The 7994-nt window shown below is 45.3% G+C and overlaps 1 protein-coding gene across 2 annotated transcripts in view; it reads left to right on the top strand.

The window, feature by feature from the left end:
* Nucleotides 1–1877: 1877 nt before the first annotated feature.
* Nucleotides 1878–7994, top strand: part of BOC (BOC cell adhesion associated, oncogene regulated) — a 70753-nt gene continuing 64636 nt past the window's right edge. Inside the window, exon 1 of one of the 2 annotated variants that reach the window (XM_067546086.1) lies at nucleotides 1878–2122. The gene's annotated coding sequence lies outside the window, so the exon portion shown is untranslated. Of the gene's footprint in view, nucleotides 2123–2245; nucleotides 2370–7994 lie in introns of those variants that run through there. The other variant, XM_067546087.1, reaches the window with a different exon arrangement.

Here is a 7994-nt window from a genome sequence, read left to right as displayed (position 1 = left end):
CTTTGAACCACCCTAGAGAGTGACATAGAGAATTATGTCCCTGCTAGAGATCTCTGAGGATGGTTTTAAAAAAACCTAATTAAAGGACCATTCTCTCTATTTAATTCTACAGACAAGGTAATTTCTCCAGAACCCTGTAGGTTTCATCCCTATTAAAATCTACTGAATTTTTCCATAAGGTTCTGCTAATATTTATTAATAGCTCATTTTGTTATAATTTCTCTCTCTCTCCAAGGCCCAGTCCCAGTAATCACTGGAGTCTGGTTTTACAGGTTGAGGGATATGAAAAATAATCCCAATAAAATGTTTTTAGAACTCTTTAAAACATTCCTAATGTGCCTTTTCTGCTAAATTTTTGGCACATGCAGAATCCATGAAGCAATGATGTAGCATCAAGGTTTTGTCAGCACTTGCTTGTGATGTCCCATGTTCTGTTCAGGCCACGTGGCTCTCGCTGATCCAGTAGATGCTACGTACCCATAACTCTCACTGAAATCAATAGGATTTGTAGGTTCTCAGCTCCTAGGATCAGGCCATGTAAACTGCCTTGTACCACCAGTCACTTTGTAGTTACACCTCTTTCACTATGATGCATATAGGGGCGGATCCTGCAACTTTTCAAGTCAATGGAAGTTGTAACATCAGTGGGAGGAAGGACTGATTGAGTGCATGGTGAAGAGAACATTTGTGTTCCTTGTATCCTTATAATTATTATGAATGGTGCAAGCAGAGACACCTATAGTTAAGGTTGTCCAGCACTTCCCCTTTTAAGACATTAGGGTAGCAGCCAGTGGCCTCAATGGGAGTAGGGGCTCTGTTGGGCTATATGCTGCACAGACATGGGACGATACAGTCCCTGCTCCAAAGAGCTTACAATTTAAAAATTCTAAGCCCAAGCTTGTGAACACATAAGCACACGTATGGTTTATTCACAAGCAGTCCCGTGGATTTAGCTGGGACTACACACACAGATCAAGCTGTGCACATGCTTAAGTATTTGCAAGTGTGGAGCCTTCAAAGGTGAGCAAAATCCAAAAGGCTGGGACAGGGGAAGACAATTAAACATGTATCTTTTAAAGCTGTGTGTGTCTTAGTTTTGTAATGACACAAGCTTTCCTCAACTGCCCTTCAGCCTAGCCATCATACGGTATACATCATGAAGTACAATTGCATGTGCGATATGGAACAGTGAACAATAAACTAAAATAGGGCCACTGGTTTGTTTTCTCTCTCTCACACACACATTTTCCACCAGCAAGGCTGTAAGTTCCCAGAGAGAGCTACTTTCCTGTCTAAACGTCCCTGGAACCAGTGTTGTGTGTTTAAAAAAAAAAAAGTCAGAAGTCACTTTGTGGCGGCAGCTCCAGCTTCTCTGGCCCCCTCTCCCCTGATGAATAGGGGGTCAGGAGTTTTCATTAAGGACTGCCACATACCAAGTCTACAAGACAAGTGGTGGTGGAGGGACCCTCATTCTTTTGCCAAACTTTTCAGCCCAACTTTCTCAGCTTCCGCTTCTGTTGGGGACAGAAGGGGGAGGAGGGGGAGCACCAGGACTCCTGCTTTGTTGTGTGTGATTCTTTAAGCTCACCCCGGTTTCTGGGAGGTGGGCTCGAGAGAATCCAGCTGATGATCATTACTAGTATTTGGGGAGACTGTTGTTTGTTTCTTTCCTTTTAGGGGTTATTTTCCCCCCTCTCTCACTCTTGCTCCTCCTCTTTCCCCTCGTCCTACCCAGGGGGAGGGGGAATGGGAGGCTCCAGAGGAGAGCAGGAGGAGTACTGCTAGCAAAAGAAGGGAATTGTTTGAGAGTTCAGTCATCCAAAAAAACCTTCTTCCATGTGGAGGGTCTGGCTGCTCTGATTCCAATTTCTTCCTCCTGCTGCAACAGCTTCCTTCTCCTCTCCCCCTGAGCCTTGCAAACCCTCCCTCCCCTAAAAGTATCCCTAAAATCAACCAGCACGAAAAGAAAGTAAGTCCCCCCCAGTCAAAAACCCCAGACTCTTTTGCTGAGTTCCAGATCCGGCCTGGAACTTCACAGCCCCCTGGACTTTAGCCTCTTTGTTGCTTCTTCTCATTTTGTGTATCTTTGTGTCTCTCCTTCCTGCTCCAGCAGAGATCTCCGGTGAGTGAAACAGCTGGGGGAGCAGGGGGGGAGGGAGTCGGGTTTAAAGAGAAGTTCTGGTGAGTTGTGGTTTTTCTTTACTTGAGCTCCTAAAAGTGTAGGAGCCGCAAATCTTTGTGTTGGCGTTTGGGAGGGTTGTTGGCTGGGTGCCTTTCTAGGGGAATCTCGGTGTTTGTGTTTGTAATATAATAAAACGAGCAGGAGAGGGAACAATTTCCCCCCCGCGATTCCCTCGACCCCTTCCATGGTGAGTTTTGTGTTTTGGCCGGGCAGGTGGGATTTGTTTATTTCACTCTGTCTCTTTCTGGTCAGTTCCTCGGCGCTAATGGAGGGCCCTGCACGCACTCTGTGGTACTGCAGCCCCACTGCCCAAAACTTCCCCCAAGATTTAGTCAACTCGGCTCCTTTCCCCAGCCAGCAAGAGACAGGAGGTGGAAAAGATGGTTTCAGAAACAGCTTTCCTTCCCTCTCCCCACCCCTCCAGTCTTTCGTAAAAAATGAAATAAGATATAAAATAGTGGATTTATTTAAAAACTGGTGGGAGCTTGCAGAAGAGACAACTCGTGTAAACGCAAAGGCATCTTGGCTTGTGATTATGTGGAGGGGTTTCTGCTGCACAGATAAGCGTGGGCGGGTTTTCGGAGAGTAAAATGTTTGTTCACTGCCTGCGTTTTCTTGTGCAATTGTATATTTTAGTCCTGATGCGAAGGTGATGGGTGAAATAGATGGGGGGGGGGGGGGGGGTTTAAAGGAGAGTTTTGGGGGGCAATCACTTTCTGCTGTGAAGCGGGACTTGAGGGGGTTTTATGCCTGTGTGTCCTGCTGTTTGGACTGTAACTTTGGCAGGTCCTTGTAACATCGCCTTTACATAGAAAATGCACTGATTATTTAGGGGAAGGAAGGGTTCAGGATTTATAGATGCATTCAAATTAAACTTTTAATTACGATTTTTTTTAAGGACTTGCTAATAATAGAAAATAATAATAATAATAGACTGAACAAGCACCTTTCCTGACACCCCCAGCTGGCAAAACTGATTTAACACAAGTCTTGTATTTTTTTTACTAAAACTTCTGTCTGTAGAGGAGCCCCAGTTCCCCAAGTATATTTCACTGAAGTTGTGGAAGAGGCATTTCAGGATCTCCTCAAGTTGGGTTTTTTTGTTTGTTTGTTTTTAATGACGCTCTATTGCCTCTACACATACACTGGGTTATGTGAGCAGGACAGTGTGATTCTATGTATAAAGACTGTGTGTGTGTCTGTGTCCACGTACAATTTCTTGCCTGTTTTAAATTGTTTGATTTCCTTGGTGCCCAATTCTCTTAATATCTGCACAGCTACCAAGTGGCACTGTGCAATGTCGTTTTGATATGTCCATCTGCAGCCTAATAGTCAAACTTCATTTCCCATGGGTTAAAAAACTTCATAATGGAAAATATTAAAAGGATGTGAGGGGTTTTTTGCTGTGGCGGTGATGGTTTTGCAAGTAGGGTTTTATTTTGATTTTCCTGTCCTTTTGGGAAGTGCACTTTCTCACTTTGCCCGGATTTGGGAGATAGAATATTGTTGACTTGGCACATGTACATCCGCGTGCTCACACACAACACACCTTTTTGGTGGGTTGGGTAGTGAGGTTTATGGTTCTGGGGAAGGTTTAAGAAGAAACACTGTGAGCGTTTGCAAATGATGGGTTTTCTGTGTTTGTTTTTAAAATTACCTAAATAGCTGAATGTGAAATAGCCCCCCTTGCTAATAGGAAGCATCCTGGAACCTGTTAGGGGAAGATAATTTAGAGGGAGCTATGCTTTTCCCCATAGAATGAGTGGATTTATCTGTGGCAAGGAATCAGTGGGCTTTTGTTCCTTTTCTATTACTCCCTCACAGTCAAAGAGTCTAGTGCAGGTTAAACTCCCAATGGGCGTTTTCTCTTGGGGCTGAAATCAGATATGGTGCTACCCTCCTTGCTGATGGAGTTCTACTTAGGAAAAATAGGACATGTTCACATGAAGGAAGTGCAAAGCCCTGATGTACAAATCTGAGGACCAAATTCATTTCATCCTCTCAAAAATAACTTGCCTTTGAGAGAGAGCTCACTGAAAACTGTAAAAATGGCAGTAATCCACACACTGCTCTCCGTGAGAAGGGTACAGGTGGCTGTGGCTGCAACGTTCTAGGATGTAACGTCTCATGATCACTTTCTACTTTCCTAGGGATTGGACTGCTTTACCTCATCTGTTTTGCTGTGATGTGCTGGGTCATCTACCTCACACAACACAGCACATGGACTGCTTGGTTGCACCTTGCTGAACGTGACACCTGAAGTAGGTCACGAGGTCTTTCTAGCCCATTGGGTGTCAGACCCTCTCAGCTTCTCCTTTTGGGGTTTGTTTGGTCAAAGAACAGATGAATAATTGTCCAACTCCCCTGGCCTCCTGAAATTCCTCTCACTTCCCCCACCAAAACCCTCCACTATATTGACCATGGAGCTCAGATCCAGGGCTGCAACTTCCCCTGGCCTGTATTACTGAGAATAAGGCTGAATTCAGCCTTAAGGAACTAGCTTAAATCCCCCCCAAGCCAGGAAAGTTGCAGCTAAGGTTGTAAACCCAGTGGAATCCTCTGGCCCCACTGCAGAGAGCGGTGCAAAAAGGGAAAGCGCTTTCCTAGCCTAGGAGTGTGTGAGATCAGTCAGACAGCAGTCAGAAAACTCACTTGGTGGAGCGCCTTGTTTTTCCTCAGTGACACTGGATGAAATGTGCTTGGTTTACAAGTCAACAGATGACTTTTCTAACTGCCAATGCCACCTGGGTTCTTCTTGCATCTCATACCCTGAGGAACAAGGAAGGCTGACAATTGGACTGCATGCAAGGCAGAAGAGCTTTCTGCTCACATTCTTGTGGCTATGTTAGGGAGGACTAGAAATAGGGGATGAAGGATAATCTTCAGGTCAAAGCACAGGACTGGGAGTCAGGAGACATGGGTTCTGTTTCTGGCTGACACAGACTCTGTGAGGTTTTTGGGTAAGATCCTTCATTCCTCTTTGCCTCGATTTCCCCATTATTAAAATTGGGCTAATCCTTACCTAACTCACAAATGGAAAGCACTATAGACTTGCAAATATCATTAATAATATTAACACTTTGGGGCCAACCAATATAAACCACTTGTTTCTCTTGGTAAAGTGAGGCTAGACATTGGATGAGAGCCTCACCCTAGTTCTGCCCCCTGTGTGCTGGGTAAAAGAGCTGAAGCAGCATAAAGGAACTCTGAAATGATTCCCTTGTCCCAGGATCTGAGAAGACAGCCCCAGACTGCTCTCTGAGACCCCCCTCGCAAGCGTTGAGGTGGCATGGTACATGTGGCAGAGCTGCAGGAGAGGTAGGACATGTCTGAGGATGGGCCGCAGCACTGCAGCCCATAGGGAGAGGAATAGGCGCTGTAGTTTATAGACAGGCCTGCAGGTGTTTCCAGATTACAGGGGGAGCCATGCATTGGCAGACGAATGGGAGGAAGCCACTGTAGCTGCTTCTCCATCTGGGCAGTGAGTTCTGCATGGCACCGCGAAGAGGCATAGTGCAGAATCTCACCCCTAGGAGGAGGAGTCGTGTTGAAAAGAGCGAGCCAGTTTTCCGACTACAACCGTAGTCAAGGCACATGCACCCCGAGGGCGATTTCAAGGTGATTAATAACAAAACATTCAGTTTATTCACGGGGCCAAAGGAAAGAGGCAAAGCATTTAAACCATACGTTTAAAACCTCCTCCATCATTGCACTCTGATGGCCAGATTGTGCTGCATAACCGAGCAGCTGAAGGCCATGGGAGAGTCTCTAGATTTAGGCTGGTGTAACAAATAGCTGAATTTGGCCCCGAGACATTGGAACTACTGCAGACAATGAGGGTTCATGGTTGGCCTAACTCTGCTTCCACTGGAGTTGGTGGGAATTTTGATTTCCATGAGAGAAGCGTTAGGCCAACTCAGAGTGGGTTTTGAAAATACCACATTAAATATGGTCTAAAGGAGGTTTGAAAGGTAGAGCTGGTTGAGGTCATTTGTTCAGCTCCATCATGTTCAATGCCTTATTTTGCTGGCTTCTGTAGTTGGTGTATTATGGGTAGGGGATTTGCCCAGCTCTTATCTCAGGCCTTCTGGGTGGAGCCTGTTCAGCTTTAAAGCTCCTTCAGAAATGTTAGCGGGAAGTCTTGTTGCCTGTGCGTGTTGTAGTAACCAGCCACTGTGCTTTGATGATGATAGTGCTGACTCAGCTCATTGCTTGTGGAATCGCAGTTCTGAAGATGCAGCAGTTTGGCACGGTTAAAAATAGGCTTGGAAGGATTAGATTTTTTTTATCTGTAAATGTCGATTTCACAGTGCACCCGCAAACTGCTTTAACTTGCTGAATCTCAACATCTGCTGTTGTTAAATAATTATCTGACTCCCCCCAGAACTTGCCACGACTGCGAACATGTAAACAGATAAAAACAGAAAAACGTGTAAAAATATTGATATTATCTGTCAAAATTGTAAAAAAAGAAAACTCATTCTGACAAGTCTAGTTATAACGAAGTCCAGCTAAAAGCTTCTCTTGGTCAGAAGAAAACCACTGAAGATTTTGCAGGTGTTAACACCTGTTTTTTCCTGTCCTAAGGAATCTGTTTGGGACATAGTCTTCACTTACTCTGGTGGAGTCTTGTGGTGCACAATGATGTGGCTAACGCATTGCTAGTATTCACCAGAGCGCTAGTGCAGCATAGGGGACAGTGAAGGTGCAGAGCACTATGTGAACGGCTGTGCAGGTGTGGAGTTCTGGTGGGCACTGGGAATATGCCAGGGGTTGTTAGCATGGGGTGAAGCACTCTCTTAGTCTCTTTGCTTCTCAACATCCCTAGGAGGGGAGGTGACAGTAAGAGCCATGCTAATCACCTGCAAGCATCCCCCCACCCTGGCAGATCAGTGCTCCTAGACATTGTGCAACTGTTTGATTAGGAATTGTGAGATGGAGCTATGCTGAGCGCACACAGCTCTTCTGTATTCACAGTCCCTGTTGCCATCTCCGCAGAGGCAGGGTTAAGGTTGAGTGGGGTTGCAGCGTGGGACACATTGTTACCCTTGTGTCTCCTGGTTTTCAGAGGTTGAAGTTGAGCCACCCATCATGTTCTGGAAGCACGTGAAATGGTGGTAGGCAATTTTAACCCTGCATTCACTGTTTTTTTGGGCAGAATATAATGGCAGATGGCTGTAAAATGGCCCAATACCAGGTCCTAGTGAAGTCGATGGCAAGATTGCCATTAACTTCTGTAGGCTCAAACACGGTTTGAATAAGCATTCAGAAATCTGGGCGGCTATTCAGGCCTGTTGGATGGGCTGGGGGAGTTTCACTGTGCTATATATAGCAGGATCCATGTGGTGAGTTACTGTGTGGGAAGTTGAGGTGCTGCAGATTCACACCCTGGCTTGCCACACAGTAACTCGCCATGTAGACAAGCACTAAGATGAATATTTGTGTTTTAAAAACTTTTCAGTACTTGCCTGCTACTATGAATGCCACAGCATGCAGCCTTGTACAGCTAGCTAAGGAATGACACATCCCTGCTCAGAGGGTCTTAGATGCTAATTCAGCTGGAACCAGGAAGCAAAGAAGTACAAAAATATCAAACAATTTAACAATGACAAATGTAGCCACATTTTTTAAACACCACCCCTTAAAATACAGCGAGCGTCAGATGGCATTTTGGAGGGTGGGTTGAATCACTTTTAATGGCCTTCCTAATTTTATTTTTATTCATGTTGTTGACAGTGCAAATTGTTGTTTTTCCCATAAAAGAGGTGGTGTCCCGTATGCAGTTTAACAGCTCAGTTGTGCGTGGCTGTCA

This window comes from Emydura macquarii, unplaced genomic scaffold, assembly GCF_026122565.2.
Source record: "Emydura macquarii macquarii isolate MOO-44397 ecotype Brisbane River unplaced genomic scaffold, CSIRO-AGI_Emac_v2 contig_1119, whole genome shotgun sequence".
In the NCBI taxonomy this organism is placed as follows: Eukaryota; Metazoa; Chordata; order Testudines; family Chelidae; genus Emydura; species Emydura macquarii.
Note: the sequence above shows the minus strand (reverse complement) of the source record. Positions and strands in the feature narration are given on the sequence as shown.